The sequence below is a fragment of the Odontomachus brunneus genome, unplaced genomic scaffold (assembly GCF_010583005.1).
Source record: "Odontomachus brunneus isolate Ranch 3 - 2012 unplaced genomic scaffold, Obru_v1 Obru_scaffold_131, whole genome shotgun sequence".
Lineage (NCBI taxonomy): Eukaryota > Metazoa > Arthropoda > Insecta > Hymenoptera > Formicidae > Odontomachus > Odontomachus brunneus.
The window spans coordinates 410,600-435,828 of NW_022639581.1; the positions used below are offsets into that span (position 1 = coordinate 410,600).

Below are 25,229 nucleotides of genomic sequence, written 5' to 3' on the forward strand. Positions count from 1 at the left end.
ACACACACACACACACACACACACACACACACACACACACACATATATATATTGATACATATACAGGGTGTCCCAGACTCTCCTCCGCAATTTTTGTGGGAACGTAGAATTTAGAACGTGATAAAGGGTTTTTTTGTTCAGTTAGACCTAATGTACAAGCACACAACTCATCTACCATTTCACGTGTGATCATTCACCAATTTTCTTCAATTAATATCTCGACTATTATTGCGAATATCGCGAAACGGCATGGGAATTTTGTCATGTTCACCTCAATCCGTTCCACGTTCCCACAAAAATTGCAAGGGAGAGCCTGGGACACCTTGTATATCAATATGTGTCTTGCTTTCGGAAAGTAACTTGTCTTATATAGCATGGGGATCTGTCAATGTCACACCTGCTTCTAATCAATGTTACTACTTTTTCAAAATAGTCGACATGATGCACGAATATGTAGATGCATTGTGCGTGGTCGAGATTTTTGATTGATGCTAATGGAAAAAATGTTAAAGTTATCTCGGCACAATGTGTACACTCGTGGTCGGAAAGGTTGTCTGTCTTTTTTTTTTGTAAATTTATAAATCTATCCTTCCTGTCCAATGGGAGAATTTATTTTCCAATAAAAGAACTCTCTTATTGGACAAGACGGATAAATTCCAAGACAACCTCTTGGATCTCTTGGATATCGACACGATCTTTAAATAAGGGAAAGTGTGATTCGTAGATATAAAACACAACATCGCGATATTAATATCGCGCTATAATTTACATAAAAAAAGATTAACATTCAAAATTGATGATATTCCTTTGATGTTCGCGAGGACCCGAGGTCTCATTAGCAACGAAAACAGATCGCGAGCACGGGCACGCGCTTTATGTAAAATGTATTTTACATAATAAATATGTATCCTCTTGACTCTCCTTTAGGTTATGCAACTGAATAGCTTAAGAGTCCCCGTCGGAGCACTCCCCAATATCGAATCATTATTATATGTTTATCTTGCCGTTTACTCGACTCGCCTTCGGCACCATAAAAGTAAATGTTCTTAGGTATCTCGCGTAAGGGGCCGAGTCATTCCCCTAATCTTAAGAAAATCGATTTCCATGAGCGAATCGTACTCTCAGCTTCTTGCCCGACCGAGTGCTGTTCATCTTTCTAATTTGTAACAAACTGCCGTCTTAAACGTACAGTCGAACGTGAAATGTTATTAATTACCGATCAGATCGGTCTCCGGCGCGTAAATACGCGTTTAGTCCAACGGAGAGAAATGTCGAACGTTTCATATCGTGTTATCCGACTTGTCATTAATATCGTGACGCCAACACGCTGCTATCGAGCGGAATAATACCCGTGAAATGAACTGTCGAGTTTCCTTACCTCTCCTAAACCAGTCAATTATACGTTTCTAATAAATATTCTTATAAGAAACATTTTTCAAATCAACGAAGTTTCTATCACATATAAGTGCGTACACAAAGAAAAGTGCATACTGCATTCAAGTAAATGTTACTTGTTTCAAGTATTTTACAAGTTTATATACTGAAATTATTCGATAAGAAATTGACAAGCAAATATTTCCGATCCAAATTCGATAAATTTTTTTATATCCGATCAGGATATCTGATTAAATTTAATCGGATATTTCAGATACTTCCGATCATAATGACATTTCATCAGATAAACTGATAAAAAATTATGAATCGATATTTCTCATTGGATGTACCTTCTGATCAGACACAAAAATTGATCAGTATTTCGATTCGTTTGTTCATTTCTTATTCTTAATTTCTTTAATTTCTTATTATTCTTATCGAATAATTTCTTTCAGTGTATATTTTCTTCAAGTGAATCAGTAAAAATGTTTCTGATTGAATCAGCAAAAGGACTAATTCATCGATCATCAGTGAATATATTCACTGATATTCAGCGAAAACATTCTCATTTTACTGTTTCATCATATTTCGTAACGATTTTGGTCAGTGAAAGTAAGATTATACTACAAAATTATAGATTGTGTCAAATCGAAGTTTTTGCGTTTGTGACGACGAATTAACGGCTTTCATGCACCTCGCGTGCAATGACACTTTATATTTGCAAAATGAGAATAGTCGCTATCCAATCAGCGAGATTTTACTGATTGCATCGCTGTATTGAATTTATTCTTTCACGTTCTCGTGAAAGTTAAGAGTGATTAGAAATGATGAATCTCGATTAAGATGAATCTCGATTAAGGACAATTGTATTCCGAATTGGAATGCTGATATACATAGATATATACATATCGATATGTCTCTTGCTTGCGAAAAGTAACCTGCCTTATACAGCATGAGGATCTGTCAATGTCGCAGCTGCTTCTAGACAATGCTACTACTTTTCCGGAATAATCGACAATCATGACGCACGAATATGTAAATGCATTGTGCGTGATCTGTAATTGAACTATCAGTTATAGAGTACAAGATTTCAGTGAAGAATGTCAATTGTATTTTAGAAAGTGTTCGCAAGTTTATCATAAGTTTATTGTAAACATCAAAATATTCTGATTCCTAGTATAAGTTTAGCATTTCAATAAAAAATATTAAATTAGAATAAAAATTAGGTTTGCTATATCCTATCTGTACTTTCAATATTTATAATACTTATAATATTTATAATACTTTAAAAGAGAATAAATTGTGTTCTCTTTTGAGTATATGACAATGAGCTTGTCTGAAACTTGTGATGAGTATATTTTAAGACTATTATCAAGTAAATTCATAGAAAGTATTTTTTGTTGAGAGCAAGAGTTTCCTAAAAGAAGCGAAGTAAGCTGAGTAATCGCTCTTCTTAGCGGCAGAATTATACTTTTTTGTATATATGCACATCACATTTTTTTTAGAATATAAGGGAAACGCTAATAAAGTCGCAAACGTTCGAGCGTTTTTTAATCCACGAAAGCGATAGGAGGACACGCCAGCCGAAATTCGCCCATCGATCAGGAACTTCGTCGCTTCGTTGTTTTATGGCTCATAACACGACACATCCCGATGTATCTCTGTGTGTCGTTAGAGCTCTAAAATCTAGAAACTACCGTACCGTATCGCGCGATAGCATTCGCCGGGTCTGCCGGGAGTCGTTAGAATAAATGCGACTAGCTATTTCGCGAGGACCGTGTCGTCGTTCCCCTCAGGCGGAGAGAAAATCGATTTCTTCGATGGCGAGAGAAAGATGAGGGTGAGAGAGGAGGTGAAGCGTATGGGGGAGGAAGGCTTTCTACATCGCGCGGATCGCCGACAAGAAAGATAGGGTGAGGAGGGTGTTCTCGTATGGGGTGGATAAGACGCTCCAGCGAGACCCGGCCGTCTGTTTCCGCAGAAACTGTACGATCTCGGAAGGGCCCGTCGATCAGCCGATCTCGCGCGCATCTTATTTCTCGCCCGCATGCAATATAGCGCATCTGCGCGCCGACGATATTTTCCGCACCGCGGCACACCCGATAGCATCGGATGTCGTACGACTGCGGAAATGATTCGCGTTGGGGCGGGAGAAAAGGAGCGAGCGTCGTCCTCTCTCTGAGAGCCTGGACGAGAACAATCGCGAGATATCTGAGCGCGACGCGAACGAGGGAACAATTATGTTCGAAATCAAGAGTATATAATACCTGCATAGAAATTTCTTATTATTCTGCGAAATGCAGGTTAGATTCCAATCAGAATGTCCAACTTTGTCTCAAAATAGATTATCCCAATACCAATTGGGAATCCCAATCTTATCCCAATCTTATCCTATAAGGAACATGAGTTCCTTGTTTCGAATCGCAACAGGAATATTAAGGAAACTCGAACTTTTAAAGTATTTTTTACTTTTTAGTTTTATCAATACAAATAAGACAATAGAAATGTTTTCTCTGGCTTACGTTATTCCATGTTAAATTACATATATTTTTTATCTTGAAATATCTCTATATATATCTCTAATATGTATTATTATAGGTTTTAATATAGAATGTAAATATAATAATATAATATATATATATACTATATAATATTAATTATATAATAAAAATATATTGTATCCTTTTAAATAATAATTTATTTTATGTGAATTTTTTGGGCAAAATATTTGAAACACTTTGAATATTTATTTTTTACAATTGAATATTTAAGAGTAAATATTCAATAGAAGTGTTTCATATATTTTGCTCAGTTTTAGTTTAAAATGTAAACCAGTAGAAATCTTTGGGAGAATGTTGGGAATGACCAAATAGGATCTGTTTGAGTTTCCTACTTAAATTCGCATGTTTAAAACATTACACTTCTAACCAGAAGTGTAATGTAACCAGAAGACCTGCATAGATTTCCAATTTAGAAGCTATGATTATTAGGAAATTGAGCTGGACCCCAATTAGATCCCAAACCATTTTCTATGCAGGTATACGCGGCCGTCGTCTATCTACATCTTCTCATTTAGAAATGTCCCGCGCGAGAACCCGATCCTCGAATAGATTCCGCAAAGCATCAACAAACAAGAGATCGGGTCGAGGAACTGTCTCGGGTATCTTCTTCAGAAGGTGAACTCTGGTGATTTCAGCCGCGCTCGATTCACTGTTAAAAATATCGCGATGTATCACGTTACGCGATCAATTATTTCAACAATAGCCTGTAATTACCTCTTACAATTAGTCAATCAATATCTCCGTGCGATCCGGACTTGGCGAAATAATAAACGAACGAAGCTCAAAATTGAACCCTTCATATTTGCGGTCGGGGGTGGCGTTATATGCGCGAGCGAGGCAGGCGTATTATTGCCGAAAAGGACAGTCTTCAGAATTCAATAATTCGCCCCCGGCGGCGTCTTACGTTAGATTAAAGGAGCAAATGTTTCTCGACCGCCGCTGCCGCCATATTGCTACTCCGTGAGCATTAGGTCCGCTTGTCTTGCGTTCCCGAGGGAGTGGCAGGGGTCCCAGGGATAATATGGCACGTCTTGTGACCCCTGTGCCATTTTTTAGATTCTTGTCTCGAAGGAAAATAAATGTTTGCCGTAAAAACGAGAGCGACGTTTACTCACGTATCGGGAAATCATAAATAATTTCGCTTGTAACAGGGCGAACGAACGTATTCGCGTGATTTAGGATAAGCTCGGAGTCCCGCGCAGCTGAGATTAATCAGCGGGAACGCACGATACGTTGTGGCTGCATTTAATGAAACAGGAAAGAAAAATGTCACGGGGCAAACACTAAAGATATCGCTCACCTAAGTATAGTTGACGCAACATAAAATATTAATATTATCTTTCGCCCGTGCATACACAAAAAAATACATACCGTATTCAAGTAAATGTTATACTTGTTTCAAATATTTTATAAGTTCGTGTATCCGCGAATCTATCATAAGTTCATTATGAGCATCAAATTTATTCAATATACACTCTGAATCTTAGTAAGTTTAGCACTTCAATCAAGAATATTAAGTTAAAACAAAAATTCAATTTACTTTACATCGATAAGTTTCAGAATATTCTTATAAAGAGAATAAATTTTCTCTTCGAGCGCATGATAAACTCTTGTCAAATTTGTGATGAGTATATTTTTCAGATTATTATCAAGAGAAAATATCTATTCTTGAAAATAACCATTATTTAAAAAAAGGGAATTAACTGATACTCTCAGTAATGTACGTATGACAGTAATGTATGACGTTAGCAAATCCTATAGATTTCACAACTATAATATTTATCCTACGGACCACAACAGAGAGCCAACAATATTCCTTCAGTTGAGAGGTAATTATACATATATGCAAATGTGCTAACTGAACATTACGTTAAAAACTATAACCGTGAGAACTGTATAAATGGGCATGTAACAAAACAGCAACCTTTAATACCAAGTATATTTACGAAAGCCCTGAAATCACAGAAATTTTCTCTCTAAACACAGGATATGTGGATGCAACAACCGTAGCAGTTTTCTCCGCGTGCAAACGCGCACGCGTTTGGAAAATGTCCACAAAATAATTACTTTTGTTAATTATATAGGAGTACGTAATAATATGATGCGGAAATTACGACGCGATATTGGCGCGCTACTAATGACAACAAGTAGCTTCTTCGTTACAAGCTTAATTTGCTTGCCGCACAAAGTCCCATCGGTATCGTAAGACGCGAAAGCAACATGTAACCCAAGCACGTACGCCATTACGCATTAAGAAAGATGTAATTGCGCCTTTCCAAGTAGTTGGAGGCACGAAGAGCTTTCCCGCCCTGCGCAAACTTAGGCGCAGTTATGCCTTTTCCTAATAGACAAAGTTTGGTCGTTTTTCCTCGCTGCGTTCGTCGCCGTGTTTTACGACGAAAAATCGCGGTCGGGGGTCAAGCCCGAGTGGCGCATGTTGAAAAATATACTTCGAAAAGGACGAATAGTTTAAATGAGATAAATGGACTTGAATGAGTGAACCGCGCTTGGGGAGGAATTTGAGCATTTCTTTCGGTAATGCCGCGCGCCGAGAGAGACCCTCTTATTCGATTTTCTTATTCTCTTATTCGTATTTCGCGTGTTATTATTATTCTTTGCCGGTGAGACGAATGTCAACGAGCTTCTCTTAGGGAAATGTAGAACCTATCTGTTTATCTTTGCAAGAATGGTGAAACTCGATAGAGAGAGAAAAAGAGAGAGAGGGGGAAGGAGGGAGGGAGGAAGAAAGCGAGAGAGAGAGAGAGAGAGAGAGAGAGCAATTATCATAGCCAGGTCGGGGAAGAATCGACGTATACAACCGCCACGAGGGAAAAGAAATGGACGAGAGTAGGGGTGAGTAAAATGGATTTGGTCGAAATTAGAACCTCGGAGCCTATTTCGGCTGTGTTGGCGGGCTGCGTGCGTGATTCGAAGGAGGAAATTACATCGACAACTTCAACAACAACGGCCCGCGTGCTAACTTGTTCGATCACCGCGTAGTTTCTTTTTTATCCGAGCTGGCAAAGGCTGCACCACAACTCGTCCAAAGAATTTAAGAGGTCGATTTTTGTACGGTGGAAATCGGTCTAAAAATTTGAAGCACAAGGAGAAGGAGAAGCGAGCTTTAAATTCAATTTCGAACAAGACAATTAAAAGAGCGATGCATTTTTCGCTTGGTAAAATGTGAAATTTTTTGGTTCAACTTCGGGACGACCGGGACATACTGTTCGATAGCTGACATCGAGGGACGACGATGAATGACAGCCACGCGGAGAATTTTCGACGAGAGACAAGCCTGAAATCCGCGTCACGTTGGAAAATACGTTGCGCGAGACGGGGTGAAGGTGCAAGATGGCCGATAAACGAAGGAGATATTTTCCCTGCGCGAAGAAAGAACGGAACATCTCGAGATTAATTGAGTTCTCGGCCGGAATAAAAAGCGCTCGCGCGGATATTGGGCGATGGTGTAGTATCGAGGAAGGGGAAGGGAGAGAGAAAGAGAGAGAGCAGCGTTGCATTAGTATATTAGAGGGAGAGCAATAGAAAAAGAAAATGGGGAAGCGATCGGCGAAGCGATCGGGCTCTCGCCCGTGGAGTAGATTAAAAGTTTGTCGGGGAATCTCCCAGGATAAGGGAGGCAATTCAGCACGATCGCGATGATATCGATTCGGCGGATCGAGACGGACCGTGAGAGAGAGCGAGAGGGGAAGAAGGCTGCTCTCTCTCGCGCGAACGAGCGTGTCTCTGAATACAGTCCGCCGACTATTCCGCCGGGTCAGATTCGAGAACTTCCTCGTATTTTCCTGCAAATGACGATGCTCGTGTTACGAACGATTGCGTCGGTAAATAGCCGCGCCGGCTATGAGTTAACTTGGACCGCCAACCGTCTTGCCGAGCTCCCATCGAGAAGTGGTGCAGCAGCCGCGCGCTAGCTGCGAGCTTGTATGCGGCTCGGATTACGGTCGCGCGCGACGTGCATCTGTCCCTTGCAATTTTCATTGCGCTCCGAGCGGCATGTGGACGATTACCGTACATATACATGAAACACCACGGAAAGACTACAAGTGTCTGTGTCCTTCGCTGATATGTAGAATTGCGGTTCAGACAGACAGACAGGCAGAAAGGAAGAGAGAAGAAGAGGTATTACTATCCAAAGTACAATCAGCGTACTCTTCACTGAAATGCTGCACTTGTAACTGATGGTTCAGTTACGGCTATAGCACTGCAATAATTCTGTAAAGTCTCGCTGAAAGTTTATAGTAGCGACTGTTCTCATTACTGATGCACTTTGCGAACACGGACAGTGTCGTTGCATGCGAGGCGCGTGGAAGCCGTTAAATCCATCCCCGAGTCGAAATTTTAATCTCACTTTCGACCTCAATATTCAATTTAACGGCTTTGGTACTCTGAAATCTGTATCAACCTCTTTTGGTCCTGTCCAATTTAATAGCTTTGCCAAAAAATTCTTTTTGGAATCTGCAAGTGGCATTCAGTATGTTTCCTGTCATTTAGAGGTGCTGAGTAGGACTTCAGTTTCTGTGTATATTAAACATACAGTGTTCTTTCAGAATATACAGATGTTAGAAAGAAGTTTTAGACCGAGAATAGGGCTAAAATTTCGACTCGGGTCGTCACAAACGCAGAAAGTTGGGTTTGGTATGACGCGAATTTGTGTGTTATATTGTGATCTTACAGTGAAATCTTACTTTCATTGATGAAAATCAGTGAGAAATAAGAGTAGTAAAGTGGGGAGCAGTAAAGTTTTTGCCGAAAATCTGTGAACGATAATCAGTGATGATCGGTGAAATAAAGTACTGATGGAATAGTACTCTTACTGATTCAGCCAGAAACATTTTTGTTGATCCACTTTAAGAGAGTATATACATGCATATAACATTCCGGATAACATGCAATCTATATCTGTCCAAAAATAGCAAACTTACCGAACGATGAATCGGTCCGCGTACGAGAACTGAGCACCAAACAGATCTGAAACGGAGGAGAAAGTTTTTATTAGACCGAGAAGGGCAAGGCGTGCGCTCAGGTATTCCGCAAACTTGAAGGATGGCCGGAAAATATCCGGTTCTCCAAAGGAGGTAATTTCATAAATGGCTTTCCGGCACGAAGTTATTACCGAAAATGAACCGCACGCGGATCCACTTGCGCGAAGAACCGCCGTTATCTTTTCCTTTTTTTTCCCCGCGAACCAATACTGCATCGATCTTATGTGTGGCGTTATCGCAGGAAACGCGACGGAGCGCTTTCCGAGAGAGTTCGAAGTAGCATAGAGTGCACAGAGTGCACGCCGCGTTAGAGCTGTATCAGAGCCCGCGATGCAGGGCGAGTTGATTGCCACGTTGTGTTAGACACCGACACATCACTCGCAATCAGTTTAAAGTACCTTGTTCTCAGAACTTGCAAACTCACGGACAGGCGCGCGTATACACACGCGCGAGGTCCGTGATATGACGGCGGGAAAATTGAGCAAGACAACCGGAGCGCGCGGTCGGACTTATTGATCTTATAATAAGTCAAATGCAAGACGAGAAGATCTCGCGGTCTACCCGACACAACGCCGACACGACGTGGAGACGAATTACAAAAGAGAAAATTACTCGGGAAACAAGAACGGAAGTTCCAAACTTTATCCGGACAATCTCTCCTTTTCAGCAAAAGCAAGCCTCGCTGATTAACGTGGCGATATTAGCTTGCAGTTTCGTTAGACGCCAATGTTGTTGTGTATTTACGAGCGCGTAAGACTTCTTTGATAAATTTCAAATTAAATTTGCATGACAATTTCCTCATGATATGAGAAATTACATTCAATATTACTCATTCTCTCACAATAATAAACAGTTCTCTCACAATAATTATAAACAGTATGCCCGAGCAGGATTTTATAGTAAAAATAATTATTGAATTTTCTAATCGATGAACACATCGACATTCTGCAGTAATTTATTATTCTTATATATGTGCTATTTGTATTTCAAGAACTGAAATGTGCTAGTAAAAAATTTGTATTTCTAACAAAACATAATGAAATTCTAGCGAAATTTATTCCTCAGCAAGAGATGAACCTTATCGAGTCTATTCTTCTTCTGCACTACTAGAAACAGTAAAATTGAAAAGAACTTAATCCAAAATTGTAGAATTTTAGATATTTAGTTATTTAAATTTTAGATATTTAGAATTTTATTTTTCTGTTCTTTTAGAATTTCAGACATTATTTATTTTTGTGGTACGTATCTTTTTCGAAAAAATTGGTTCACTAACATTTACGACTCTTTCATCATTAAAAATTCAAACAACGTATTTATTTTATCGGTTCCTTTTTACAAATATGTTTATTCTCTGTGACGTTTCTTTCAATTCTGTTGTTTCAAACAAGACAATTGTCAATCTATCTCTTATTCTATCTATCTATTTATTTTTCTTCAGTTACATACGTATATTTTTCTTTAGTTATAGTTCTTCAGTTACGTATAGTAATATCAAGTGTTCGTAAAATCTCTTACATTTTAGACTTTTTCTTAGAATTTATTTGAAAAGAAAATTAATACATTTTCTTCGTATATTATTAAAAATATCAAATGACATTAATCTTTAATTATTTTAAATATAAGTAATAAATCAGCGGTCGTGTGGTATTTTCGTATATTGTTTCGTTTTCATGAAGTACTCGTCGCGAATATTAATTGCATACAAACGCAATCGGATCGACGATAAATTTCACCTGAGCGATAATTTTGTTCTGAGCGACGGCTTTTGTAGCTTCTAAATGGATCTTCGGTAGTTTACCGACAATTATCTCGTGTTACGCGCAAACTGCCATCCTAAATTTATCGATCGGCCGCCGTCTCACGGCGCAAATACCCGAGAACGTTAATTAACCGCCGTGGCGAGCACATCGATTGACAAAGTCGCTTCTTATCAAGGTTGAAGTTCATGCGGCATCGCGATTATTAGCGGCTGACCGGTTGCACCGTCAGCACTGATCAATTAGCGGCATATCTAATTTCCTGATTCACGTATCTCGTGTATTGTGGACACGTCGTGGATAATTTTGTGTCGATTATATAAAGTATACTCCACCGTAACTGCAGAGATCAACGGAAATGTTCTGTCTCACATGGCTTTAATTGTGATTTATTTTCCGGGCGTGTATTTATACACACACATATTTTATCCCCTCTCTCATGTGTTCGTGTCGATTTTTATTTATCTTTATTTGAGACTTTATGGAGATTTATTAACTTTGATTATCATGTGACGAATTATATAACTCTCATCTTCAAAGTTTATTGTCATTCCTTAGACACAGAACGATCATGACACTAAATTCGCATTCAGCGAAAATTCTAAGCAGCTAAGAAACATGCACTTTTTTTTAGTTACTGGTGATACTGTCAATCATCAAATTATAATTCTTAATGGGATTTGTATTTAGTAACTTCCAAAATTCCTAATGTGACTTTACTCCCGCTAAAAACATTTCTTTTTAAAGTAAACAAAAAGATTAACGGCTGTCAATAATCAAATCTTAATTCTAACATTAAATTTATACAGCGATCTTAAATACAGCGATCCTCAAATATAAGATAACTTAATGCAAAAATAATTTTAAAAATAATATTCTTTTAATTTAACTTCTAGTTAACAATAATTTCCAGATAATTTCCAGATTGTTATTAATATTTCAGGAGACCCTTTCTAAAAATCCAGCTCCACAGTTCCCTTTGAAATTTATTAACGATTAATTTCAAAAAGATCCGTCTCAATTGGTTAAGAATTATGTAGTGATTTTTGAATAGTAAATTTTTTTTGTCCTCACTTACTATTAATGTTGTGGTCTGCTGCGTTAAGACATACAATTTTAAATGTTTAGTCTTTTCCTTACGATGCACCTTTATATTTTCATTAATATTCATATACATAGATAACAAACTAATTACAGCGCAATCTACATACTATGAGTTCTTTTGTAACCGAGTGATAATCTATTAATTTCTATATTCATGTAATTATACGAATTCATTTATTAGGCAAAACATTAATATCAGCTTAATATCCGTTGCTTCGCCTTTTGGTCACTTTCATCGCACAACATTCTGTCTGCTATTTAGTACCTTTGTATATCAAAACGCCCAATAAAGTAACATTATTATTATTATCATTATTATTAATTGTTGCCTCTTTCCGTCGCGTAATTGCCAGTTGAAATTTCCCGATCGCAGGAAGAATCAAATTTAGACGCCGCGGCGTGAGACGCGCGTTACTAGAAAAGGCGAGGTTGAGGAACGGAGAGACGAAGATAGGAATAAGGTGTGCAGTCGCGTCGTCGAATTATCCGCGCGGGCGCATTTCCAAAGTTCTCATTCTGTAATGACAAAGTAGACGACGACCGAGCTGCCGTTCGGCCGGGGTGTCTCTCCTGAAGCGTACGTTAATGCGCGTCTAATTGTGGCATTATATTTCTATGAGCGCGCCATCGAGCTACGACATTACATTTCCCGGCGCGGCGTATCGAGAGGACACTTCCCCTTATCACGGAGCAGCTCGCGACAATGTCTGTTTCCCGAGATGCGGTGGAGGAAATCGTTAATCTCGGCAATCCGATTTATCCGAGTAGGGACACATTTACTTCTTTGCGGAAGCGCGAACGAGCATCGCACGCCGAGTCGAACCGGCGCACAGTGTGTCAAAAAGCACATTTGATGGACAAAATTCTGCCTACATCACAAATCTGCATCGATTTTGATGAAACTTTTTTTAAAATACTCGTGAATAGTTTTACTATAATGTCTCACTGCCAAAAATTTGAAAAAAGTAAACCAAACCCCAAAAATAACCTCAAACTCCATTATTTGTTATCCCTAATTACCTCAAACTTCATAACACCATGGTCCGAAACTCTATCATTCCAAACCTTATAGTACCCTTATAGTCTTTTATAGTTATGGGGTTATGGGGTTTTTAACTCATGAGTAATCAGATTTAGAAGTTATGGGACTTTGGAATGATGGAATTTTAGACCATGATGCTATGAAGTTTGAGATAATTAGAGGTAACAAGTAATGGAGTTGGAGTTACTTTTTTCAAATTTTTGGCGTGAGATATTATAGTAGACTATTTACGAGTATTTTAAAAAAAGTTTCATCAAAATCGATGCAGATTTGTGATGTAGGCAAAATTTTGCTCACCAAATGTGCTTTTTGGCACACTGTGCGGCGGAGATTGCCGACGCTGAAGTGTCATCGGCGCGTCACATATGTAAATGTTTAAACTCACACGAAAAATTCAGTAGATTCTGATGTTTTGAGGAATTTTTTGAGATAACGATGAAAAGATCGACGGATATTTCTCATTTTCGACGCCCGTCCGTTCGCGTCGAATCGTTGCGCGAGCAATCATGAACCCTTCGACGAGATCCTGGTATTACAACCACGAAGATTAATCTCGCAGGGACGTCATGATAGATGGTATCTCGAAAGAGAAGCATCAAGGGATAATCCATTAATTACTATTCCGTCCTTACACGCCGCATATTTATTCAATAATATGGAGTTTTCCCAGAGCGCGCAAAACGATTCAAGCTATAATTAGCTTGATCGATCGCTGCAGCTTTTACTACTAGTCGTACGGTCACGCTCATTGTATTATGAGGAGTCGATGAGAAAAGGAAAAAAGGTCGTTTCTTTCCAGCGACCTCGGCTCGCAAGTTCCATTGTATTCTCAGCGCACAAAGAAATTTGAAAAATAATTCTCTGAGAAAAATGCTAATATAAACTCATTTACAAAGAGAATATATATGATAGTTTTTTTATATACAATAAATTCTTTTCAGTTTGACTATGTTTCTAGTGATGTATACTCAAAAAATGCTTCTCTTCGCGTCTAGATAGAATTCTAAATGTTAAAGTTAAAATTTCTCGCTGTTTTTGTATCTGCAAACAAATTTTAGATGGATGTGAGGATTATACATTTGTTTGTCTTTGCTAGTCTTTGTCATCGCTAGTTTTTGTTATCTACCACAGTCATTTTTGTAAAAAGTGTGGTTGGCCTTAATCTGGACTTTTCTGTTAAATTTTAAATAGTCAAATAAATAATTCAGATATTCTGTTTTTGTCACCTGTGTTAATTAAATATAAAACATATACTATATCGCAATGTTGTTAATCATTTATTCAATATTCACTTATTCAATATTCAACTTGGTTAATTTCTGATATCCAGATAATTTTTGCTATAAGATAATTTTTTTCAGTGAAATAGATTGTCAATGGGGTCTGTCTTGCCAAGGAATGCAATAAGCTTCGTTAGAAATACAGCAAATTTTCTATAGCACATTTCCGTTTTTAATATATAAATAATACACGGGAAAAAACAGTACAGTTGGCCCACACATAAATTTAGTTGTGCCAGCCTTCAGTATTGTATCCGGTTGATATAATCAGATTTGGACAAATCATTTTGCTTTTTCCATATTGCATTTTGCATATACAAAAAGAAAGATTTCACTACTTAACTATAGTTAACCAATCATGATTTGTTAAATATGCGGCTGCAATTAAAAATTTGCTGTTAAAACTCTTGTTACTGTTGCTACATCCTTTGCATAGCTAAATATGTGTCTACTAGCAGCTGTGCTTTCAGATATCTGTACGTTGCGATGAGATTTAAGCTTGATCTGCAATGTGCTTTTTGCTTCCTGTTTTCTTCTCTTTATCTCCTTCTGACTTAAACTTTAAGCCTTAAGCCAGAAAAAGAAATAAGAAGCAAAGAGTACATTGTAGATCAAGCTTTAGCTGACACAGATTCTTGCCGTCGCGGCTAACTTTTGTTTTCCGTAAATGAAAGTTTTATTGTATAAAATTTTAATTGTATAAGATGAAAGAATGGCCAATTGCTGCAGACGGTTTCACAATTCTCAGGTAAATTTCTCTTTCTACTATAAAATACTCTCCGTGTACTAACGACCAGGACTTCGTCAGCCGACAGATGCCAATTCTTGTTATCCCGCCTCGTGAATTAATCAGCGCGGAAATGCGGCATCGTCACGATTATCGTAAACAACAGCGGCTGCATATCGGGGCGATATAAAAATACCCGCGGCGCCGATGATACCTTATTATAGAAGCACCGAGACGCCGCTTGCGCTCGAATAAAAATATCTCGATATCCTCGATATCCATTAAATATATCTCAGGCCGCGATCCGGTTGATCGTGAATCCCCTACGTGATCGCGGAGGTCCACGTGTCCGCGACGAACGGCGCACCCACGTGGGTTCGACACGTTTCGCAGCACATAGTAGGCCGGGCGAATCCTCGGCGCGACAGGCCGGAGTTGCATTCGCGTTGCTGCTATTTGCGTTTCGCCGAGGGCACACACGCCGTACATCGTTAATTCCCATACGTTCGTGCCTCCATTTTCGCCTCGTGTGTTTGGACACGGGCCGTGTGCGCCCGCGTACAACCTAGAATAGCTCGATACGCGGCAACCGTAAATTCCCGCCGAATTATACCGACGTGCAATTTGCGCATTCGAGAAACCGCGGCCGACGGCGCCGGCGATGCGTGATATTAACGTTGAAGGACACTACACCACAAATTCCCGGATATGAAGTTTCCGAGTTTAATCGACCGACGCGAGTTTGGTCTGCGCGCAAGTTCCGAGATATACTCTCCCTCCTTCCCCTCTTCCTTTCTCTTGCAGATATTTCGGAATGTTCCGTATTCTAGCGTCCGCGAGACACGGGATTCTCTTGAATCTCGCTGAGGCGATGGCGGATTTAAATCTCCGCTCGCGGTGCATCACGAGCGAACTGTTCGTGTTCCACATTAAGCGGCGAATTGAACTCGCCGAAATTACACCGACGTCTTCCTTTTCGCCGTCGCGAGGAGCGGAAGAAAGCTTTCCCCGATAGGTTTCCCGGCAACCTGAACCATCCTCCTTCCCTTCCCGCCTCTCGCAGAGATCCAGCGAGATATGTTTCCGCCGAGTATACTCCGTAAAGTGGTTGTTCCGAAATTTACCAGGTAGAATCGCCGTCGCAGTCGCGACGACGGCGCGTTGTATTGGTAAGTGTGCCACGTATCCCCGAAGAAACGTCGGCGACGACGTTACATAAACCGCTTTCCCGCCGACGTAGGTAATTCGCGAGGACGACAAGAGGTGGCGAGGCGATTTTTCATCTGAGTCACGTTTGCGGGAGAGTCTGGAGCTCTCGCGAAAAAAGAAGCCCGCGTCTTCGTCGCTCGCTTTTCGCGTTCGCACACACACACACGCGCGCACCTTCTCACACGAGCATTTGTCGCGCACCCGCGCGCGTTCTTTCTCCTTCTGACGCCAAACTCTAAGGTGCAAAAGCAACGGCGTGACACGACGCTCTTTCATGCTTGTAGGCATACGGGCCCTTTTTCTCAACCCCACCTTGTGTGCCGCGCGCTCGTCGATCGTCGAAAAATCTATCTCTGTGTGCTGAAACAATGAAGAAACGAGCGCTTTGGCCGGCGCAGAAACACGTATTGAGGCGAGAATTGCCTCTGCCGGGGTCCGTGGTATGAAACGTGAAAATGGTTACGGTCAAATTTTCCCGCTGACTCGGGACATGTGATTGAAGGGCCAGGCCAATATAACGCTGAAAAAAAAACGTATTTCTAGAAATTAATTTTGCGAAGATGGATCAACCGGATGTTTTGAAACGTTGTATATTTATTAAGTAATTATTAAACTTAATATTACTACTAATATATTACCAAAAAGTAAGACCAATTTTCAAGTTAAATTGCGCGGGTATATCGAATGTCAGAAATATTTTTTTTCTAAATTGGTAGCACTGTGACAGACATCTGTGTCAAATTATGCGTCGTTTGCGTGAAGCTATTCGCAAAAAGAGGCCGGAATTGTGGAAAGACAACTCTTGGTTTTTGCATCACGATAATGCGCCATCTCACACTGCATTGGTTCTTCGAGACCATTTCGCTAAAAATTCGACCCATATCGTTCCACAATCACCATATTCACCTGATTTAGCACCGTATGACTTCTGGCTATTCCCTAAACTCAAAAGACCGCTCCGGGGACACGGATACGTTTTAACTCGAGTGAAGAGATACAAGTTGAATCGAAGAAAGCTTTGAAGGCCATTCCGGAAATCGATTTAACAACTGTTTCGAGGGTTGGAAAAAACGTTGGCATAAGTGTATTGTGTCTGAGGGGGATTACTTTGAAGGCGACGAAATAGATTTGGAATAATAAATAAAGATTAAAAAAAAAATTTTAAATTGGTCTTACTTTTTGGACACAGTAGTATTTTTGTTATTTAAAAATATCGCTGCAATCGACGGAAATATAACGCCCGTTCTATTGATCTGAAAAAAAGATCAAAAAACCAAAAAATTTTTTAAATAATATACTTGTAAAGGATGAATCTAAATTTTAAGTTGTGGAACGAAAATTGCAGGAATAATAGCCATTTAAAAATATTGAATATCCAAGTTTAATATCTTTTTGTTATTTTGTACTATTAGAAAGGCATTAAGATTAATGTTTTTCTGGATTTCTTAGGTTCATTCTTCTACTACAAGCATATTATTTAACTTTTCTTTGATCTTAAGTCAGTAGAACGAGCGCTATCTTTCTCGTCGATTGCAGCGATTTTTTTGTAGTCTTGAGTTCGACCATATGCTGCATAATTATTTATGGATTTTTCTAAATAACAAAAATAATAATATAAAATTTAATAGTTACTTAATTGATATATAATGTTTCAAAACATTTGGTTGATCCATTTTCGCGAAATTAATTCCCAAAAGCTCTTTTCCAGAGCGTTATATTGGTCTGGTCTCTTAAATTGAGGAGCGACAACTGCTTTCAAACAGCGAAACAGGTGATTTTGTTACAACACGATGAATCTGTTAGTATGATTGCAGATTTCTGAAAAGAATTTATAAGTTTCCGCGATCGAGGCAAAGTAAATCTCACGAAATTAATGAAACGTCCTGAATCGAAATTTTACTCCTCTTTTTAGCTTCACTATTCCATTCAACACCTATTTTGACGCTAAAGAAAGTGAAAAGGGAAATTTCAAAGTAAGAGTAAATTATGTTATTAGAATTAAATCTAAATCTTTGCTAACTTAGCTTCTACTGCGTCGTAGAATTCAAAGTCTAAATCGTATATACTAACACAGAACCAAAATTTCGACTCGGAGTCTCTTCGGAAGAAAGCGCATGTTGAAACGTACGTGCGAGACACGAAAATATGTTCTGCGTGGCACAAACCGATCTTAATATTCTGTCAGGTTGATAGTATTTTCTAATCGTACACACATTTGTTCTTCTTTAACGTAAAATCACCACTGTGATCTCCACTGTTTAGTCTCTACTCGTTCCCGCTCTTCTTGAAATAAAATCGACAAATAACGGGATAATATTGCGTGCGATCAGAAAATCCCAATGACCAAGTTGCACGTCACGCTATAAGGATATTACGCCGGTCTGTGTACAATTACGAGACAATCATAAAAGTAACAGAGAGAGCAGTTAACCTCGACCAGCCGGTGCATCTGCGCGTGGATGTTAACATTGTTTTTGTGTAACAAAGTAATTGCATAGAGAGACACTGTCCAAGAGGGCCAGATCGAAATAAACGTCAGTGCTCGCGGCCTCATCAAAGCGATCTGCACTCGTCGACTGGAAACGAGTTACCACACAGGAAAACTCGACCGCGGCTCGTCGAGTTTTCGTTCGGAAAACGCGGATTGGAAGCCGGCGTATGTGTGTGTACGTGTGTGTGTATGTCGATAGCTTCGATCGTCGGAGCATTCAGTGCGTCGATCTATTTTCGATTAATCGAACGGCACGCGTCCGCTTTCCGCCGACGGGGGAGTCGCCGGTAATGGAATTGTCAAGTAAACGCGAGCAGAGCGAGACCGCCTCTCCAGAAAGCGAGACACATCCGGGAAAAAATGTACTTGAAATAGCACGGGAGGCAATATCGACGCGCGCCACTTTCCATTTGACAGGCGAAATATGAATGAGGACGGCGTCCTTTCTAATGTCTGGCCCGTTGTGTGCATCTACGTGTGCTGAGTGTTTCAACGTCGTCGCGCCTCTTTAAACATCGCGTTGTGTGCGCGAGTCTTCATTTTCCTTGAAACGATCAGGGCCGATTGTGCGAATGGGGGGACTGATGAAAACAGCGTTTTGTTGGTGAAACACGTGTCGTGCGCGACACGTTGAATGAGTGAGTGAATGAGCGAGTGTGCCGTGGAGTTAACTGCCGCGGTGTGTTTCGCAAACGCACCAGGAGTTCAGACCATCCCGCACGTTCGCGCGCGCGTATCTGCGTAACGCAACGAGAATGGAAATTCAGCGACGGTGAAAAAGACCCGGCGAATATTACGGCGGGAGCAGCAACTCCCGCAGGGAACTTTCGCTGTTCCGGGCTGCGGCATGGAAAACTTGCGACGCGGAAACGATCTTCTGAGATGATACGCATACACTCGCTCGCGCGAACTGCGTCGCGGCGCGATGCTGCATCGCGAATTTCGACAATCCCACGGCGAGACGCGGATATGACACGCGATGCAGGCGTGTAAATGAGATTACTCCGTGCAGAACTGGGATCAGTTCCCACGACCAGAAGTACAGGCGATTCTGCTGCACGTAAAAAATAAATAAATCTAAAAGATAAATAAATAATCTCATTCTTAGCGGAATTCTCTCATATATGTGATCTCAAGAGGATTCCTCTAAAACCCTTCCTTCAAAGGAATTTCTTCCTCTAAAAGGAAAGAACACTCTAGGCATAATATTTTTATGGTTACAGGAATTTCATTTTTTATCTACAGTATATCTTTTACCTACAGTCTACTCTCTAAAGTATTCTTCATTGAAGTGCTGGACTTGAACTGATGGTTCAGTTATAAATAAAAGCACTGCGATCAATAAAATCTTGTAGAAAAAATCAGTTTGCAATACTGACCGTTTCTATTATTGATGTACTTTGCGAACAAAGACAGTGCCACGCAAGGCGGATGGAAGCCATTAATTTTATCGTTACAAACGCAGGAAGTTGGATTTGCTACAATGTATAACGAATTGGCAGATTTTGCAGTGAAATTTGACTTCCACTGGTGAAAATCAGTGAGAAATTAGACGAAGCAGTAAAGTGGGAAAGTTTTCATGGAAAATCAGTGAATACTCGCTGAACATCGATGAAATAGTCCTTTTCCTGATTCAATCAGAAAATACTTACTGATTCACTTAACAGAGAAACTTATCGCATTTTTCATATCGCACATAAGGCATTTTGCTTTACTCTTAAGTATTTTTAAGCAAAAATTTCCGTTTAGTATATTGGATTGCAATTAGAGTTCTTGTTTTTTAGTTGTTGAAATGTCTTCCTTTCAGAAGAATCTTTTTGAGGCCACATATGAGAAGATTTTACTAAGCACGATATTCTTTTTGCACAATTATACCAAAAATAATTGATATTTCGAATTTACAAAAAATCTCTACTCTTGGAATTTGACGTTAATTGGTAAATGTGTATACATCTGTTAATATTTCACTCCCTTGAAAAGGAAAATTTTCCGAGGAAATTCTCAAAGGAAATTTGCATTGCGCTTCTTTCCTCCGCACTGATTCTCTCAGGACTAATACTCTCAGAACTAATATCTACCTCCAAGTTTTGCGTTTTCCCGTTTCCGCTGTTTAATGAAATGTTATATGAATTCATCTGCGAACGTGACTATCGGATGAGATTGAAACTAGCAGTGCGCTAGAGATTAAATTTATTATAATTACGATTACAATCACGTTAATTATTGCGTTCGCATGCTGAGAGTGAATCTGGATATTATTGTTGCAAGCACGCAATTTCGTGTGCAATCGTGTAAGTCGTACACATAAATATATATGATACGCTCATCTCATTACGTGACGTTTGCAGTAACGTGATTCGTTACGCTCCGACAGACTTTAATCTGAATAATTCCAAAATAATTTCTGGATCGTGCCGCGATTGATCGATACCCGTTCGTCTCTTCGTTAGTCCGTGTCTATTAATAGCAGAGTCTACTGGTAGCGCATCTCGAGTCGTATTCCCTGCGCTAATTTCTCGAGCGTGTTCCACACGGAACGGTAACTCCCTTGAAATGTCTATCTTTAGGAAAAACATCAAGCACAGACTTTCCCGGGGTTCTCGAAATAGCGGAAGACAAGGGAATCGCGTTTTCCTACACCTACCCGAGCCATTCGCCGTCAATCGAATTGCAACCTCCACGATATCCAGTCGTGTATCGACATTTCCTTGATGCGGCGATACGCTCTCTCGAGCTTCCGTAAATATATCGAGTAGATTTCGCGAAGGTTCTTAAAGGGCCAGACCAATGTAACGCTCTGAAAAAGAGCGTATTTTTAGGAATTTATTTCGCGAAGATGGATCATCTGAATGTTTTGAAATATTATATATTAATTAACTATTAGATTTTATATTATTATTTTTGTTATTTAAAAATATCGCTGCAACCGGCAGGAAAGACCGCGTTCGTTCTAGTGATTTGAAAGATCAAAAAACCAAAAAATTTTTTAAATAATATGCTTGTAGTTAGAGAATGGATCTAAATTTTAAGTTGTGAAATGAAAATGGCAGAAACACACAATTTTTAAACAGCTGTTTAAAAACTGGATATTCAAATTTCGTGTATTTTTGTTATTTTGCGCTATTAAAAAAAGTATTAAGTTTAATGTTTTTCTGAATTTTTTAGATTCATCCTCCAGCTAGCATATTATTTCTGAAACATTTTGGTTATTTAAAAAATACTTTAGTTTTTTTATCTTTCACGTCACTAAAACGGGTGCTCCTTTTCCCGCTGATTGCAGCGATATTTTTTATAGTCGTGAGGCCATATGCTGCATATTTATAGTTTTAAATAATAAAAATAGTAATATAAAGCTTAATAGTTTAATATAAAGTTTAATAGTTGTTTAATTAATAAATGTTTTAAAACATTCGGTTTATTTCGGTTTTCGCAAAATTAACTCCCAAAAATACGCTTTCCTTCAGAGCGTTATATTGGTCTGGCCCTTCAAAAAAAATATGTATGTGCGCGCACACGAAAAAGAAAGTCGCCCGCGGTCTTTTTGGATCATCGTGCTTTTTCAAAACGTATCGCGCCGCTCGATTGTTCATTCGTTCAGCCGTTTTTACGCGTCGTCGAGAGCGAATCGTTTTATCGGTTTTATAACGCGCAGAGTCAGTATGTACATTGCGAAACGCGTGAGGCACATTCACGTGTCATCGCTATCGCCGATGTCACGTATCGCGAAGTATTTTATTTGATATGTGGGAGATATCGCCAAGCACACGCACACATACGCACACACACGCACACACAAATGCGATTGAACAAAGGCCGTCTGTTCATAAACGACGATAAATCGTAAAAATGTGCGCGCGAATTCATGCAACAAGTATTCACGAGAGCTACGCGTCATCAAAGTCGCATTTCGTCGAGAAACATATTGATTTCGACGGTTAAGGAGACAAGAGCGACGACGAGTTTTGGCTTTCGTATTGGATACACTTGCTTGAAGGCAAAACAATGTTCGAAAGAGATGCGTCGATGCTAACTCAAGCCGAAACCTTATCTTCGACCTGAACTTTCTAGCATCTGTGCGTTCTGAAGGAGCAGTAGTCTATGTTTAACTCTAGAACCCTAAAAATGGATAAAATTATATATCCAGACCAATTTTTCAAACGTCACCGTTCTTAGAGAAACGTGTATTTTTTCTATTATAACTTTTTTTAACTTCATTGAATCGAAATTAATTAAAAAATATTAATAGATTTATATTCATCGATACTTTCGATATTTTCTGCACCGATTAAAAAAAGGAACAATAATAATTGACCAACTTTTCAAACGTCACCGTTCTTAGAGAAACGTATATTTTTTTATTATAACTTTTTTTAACTTCATTGAATCGAAATTAATTAAAAAATATTAATAGATTTATATTCATCGATACTTTCGATATTTTCTGCACCGATTAAAAAAAGGAACAATAATAATTGACCAACTTTTCAAACGTCACCGTTCTTAGAGAAACATGTATTTTTTTTATTATAACTTTTTTAACTTCATTGAATCGAAATTAATTAAAAAATTTTAATAAAATTTTAATTTTAATTCATCGATACTTTCGATATTTTCTGCACCGATTAAAAAAAGAAATAATTGAATTCTGATTATTTTACCGGAAGTTACGAGCAAATAAAAATGGATAAAGTTTACCCACGTTTAAGGTTTATGTAACTTTTTGACGCGTTTAAGTTTTTAGTACACGCCAAAACTGAAATCCTACTTAACGCCTCTAAATGACAAATGCGCAAAACGTCACTTGTAGATAAAGTGTCTCCTCTCGGCTATTAGGTTAAATAAAATCGACAGAGATTGATGTAGGCTTCAGAGTATCAAGATAAACTTTAACCCCTTGAGTTACGGTAGGACGTTAGTATGCCTCACCTATCATTTCTTCATTTTTAGTGATTTTAACTAACTTATTGGCAAATACAATCGATTATATTATTACTACACACATACTCTCTCCCTCTCTCTCCTCTTCTTTTTCACGCGCGAACATAAAGAACTAAAAATAAGTAAAAAAATAATTCGAACGTTTAAAATTATTAAATTACTTTAAGCAAATAAAAGTAAATAAAAACACTTTATTCAGAAAAAAATCATTTCAAGGCCAACTATCAGGAATTGAAAGGAATTAGAAATCGAATTATCAGCACATCGAAACATTAACAGTTTATCAAGAATAATTAACAGTATATTTTTCTCAAAGATTGTAAGCCTTATTTCTTACAATAAACTATTAAATTAATAATATATTTGTTGCAAGTTTCTTGCTAAAAATGCAAATATTTTTTTTATATTAAGGAAATGTCGTCGTTATTTCCAGATAATGTTAAAAGTAAGATTATTAATTTTAAAAACTTATTGTCGCCATATTGGGTCTGCCATTTCAAATTTTAATTTTTCGACCTCAAATTCGTAATCAGCCACCTCTCTCAAAAGGCCGAATCAGCTACAATCTTCCATATGTCAAATTTAAAGAAACTTCTGGAGAAAATAAAATGTATGGGGCTTAAAGGGTTAAATTGAGGCCAAAAGTAAGATCAAAATTTCGACTCGACAAGTGCCGATCCGCGAAAAACCGCCCGGCATTCTCTCCGAAAATTTTCTCGCACTGGCGCGAAGGTCTCTTTATTAACATTTCCAGGAGGAGACGCCTCGTGCGAGGCACTTCCAACACAATGCGGATACGTTTTATTCACGAGCCGAGTTCGCCGCGCGACATTTCGCTTACCTTGTAAGCGGAAGTGCAGAATTGATTTTCTGGAAATGCGAAGTAGGAGCATTACGGAGCTCTTCCTGGTACCGGCGCGAGGCTTTGCAGAAGTTGTTCCACTTTTCGTATCGATCGCTCGGCGGTGGGACGACTAAACAACGCGAGCCACGAACGTGGTGGTGGTGTCTGGCCGTTGGCAACCTGTTCGCCGCGGAGGAGCATCGATTTTCCATCGAACTGCGCCCGGCGTAATGAGCAAGAGAGCGCTTAGCGCCGGGCGCACCGACGCAAATGAAAATTTACTGTATAAAAATCGCAACAGATCATAATTCTTAACTAATCGATACGTATTTTCTCTGAAATTAATCGTTAATAAATTTTAAAGAAAACTGCCTGAGTCGAAATTTTGATGCTACTTTGCTCTTAAGGATAGTTTGCGCTTACTTAGACGGTTTATAGCCTAGATAAAACCTGCTTTGACGATACTCATTAACTTCTCTTTTGAACCTTTAACTCTACTCTCTTAAAGTGAATCAGTGAATAGTCACTGATATCAGTTATAAGCACTGAGCACTTTCAGTGCAACACTTATAAATGCAAATCAGTGTATATTCATTGTTTTCAGTGATGTTTCACTGATTTATTTTAAGAGAGTACTTTGTCAAAATTTTGACGCTAACTTTGACGCTATTAAAAATAGTTTGAGCCTATTTAGATAATCTATAACCTAGGTGAAACCTATTTTGATGTAACCTATTTTGATATTGACACTCATTTCCGAGTCGAAATTTTAACCCTATGTTGAACCTTCAATTCTATAAAATACATATAGTCTATGTAGGAGCTAAAGCTTCAATAGAGGTTCACAACTGACCTACTTTGCTTCCTAAGATCTTATTATACAATCTACTTTGATGCTA

At 38.9% G+C, this 25,229-nt stretch overlaps 1 protein-coding gene across 4 annotated transcripts in view; it reads right to left on the reverse strand.

Annotated features, from left to right (window-relative positions):
- The window catches only part of LOC116850020 (protein tincar), a 224,033-nt gene that overhangs the window by 102,218 nt on the left and 96,586 nt on the right, over positions 1–25,229 (reverse strand). For all 4 annotated transcript variants that reach the window (XM_032827783.1, XM_032827785.1, XM_032827782.1 and 1 more), the window contains exon 3: positions 8,879–8,924. The gene's annotated coding sequence lies outside the window, so the exon portion shown is untranslated. The remainder of the gene's footprint in view (positions 1–8,878; positions 8,925–25,229) is intronic.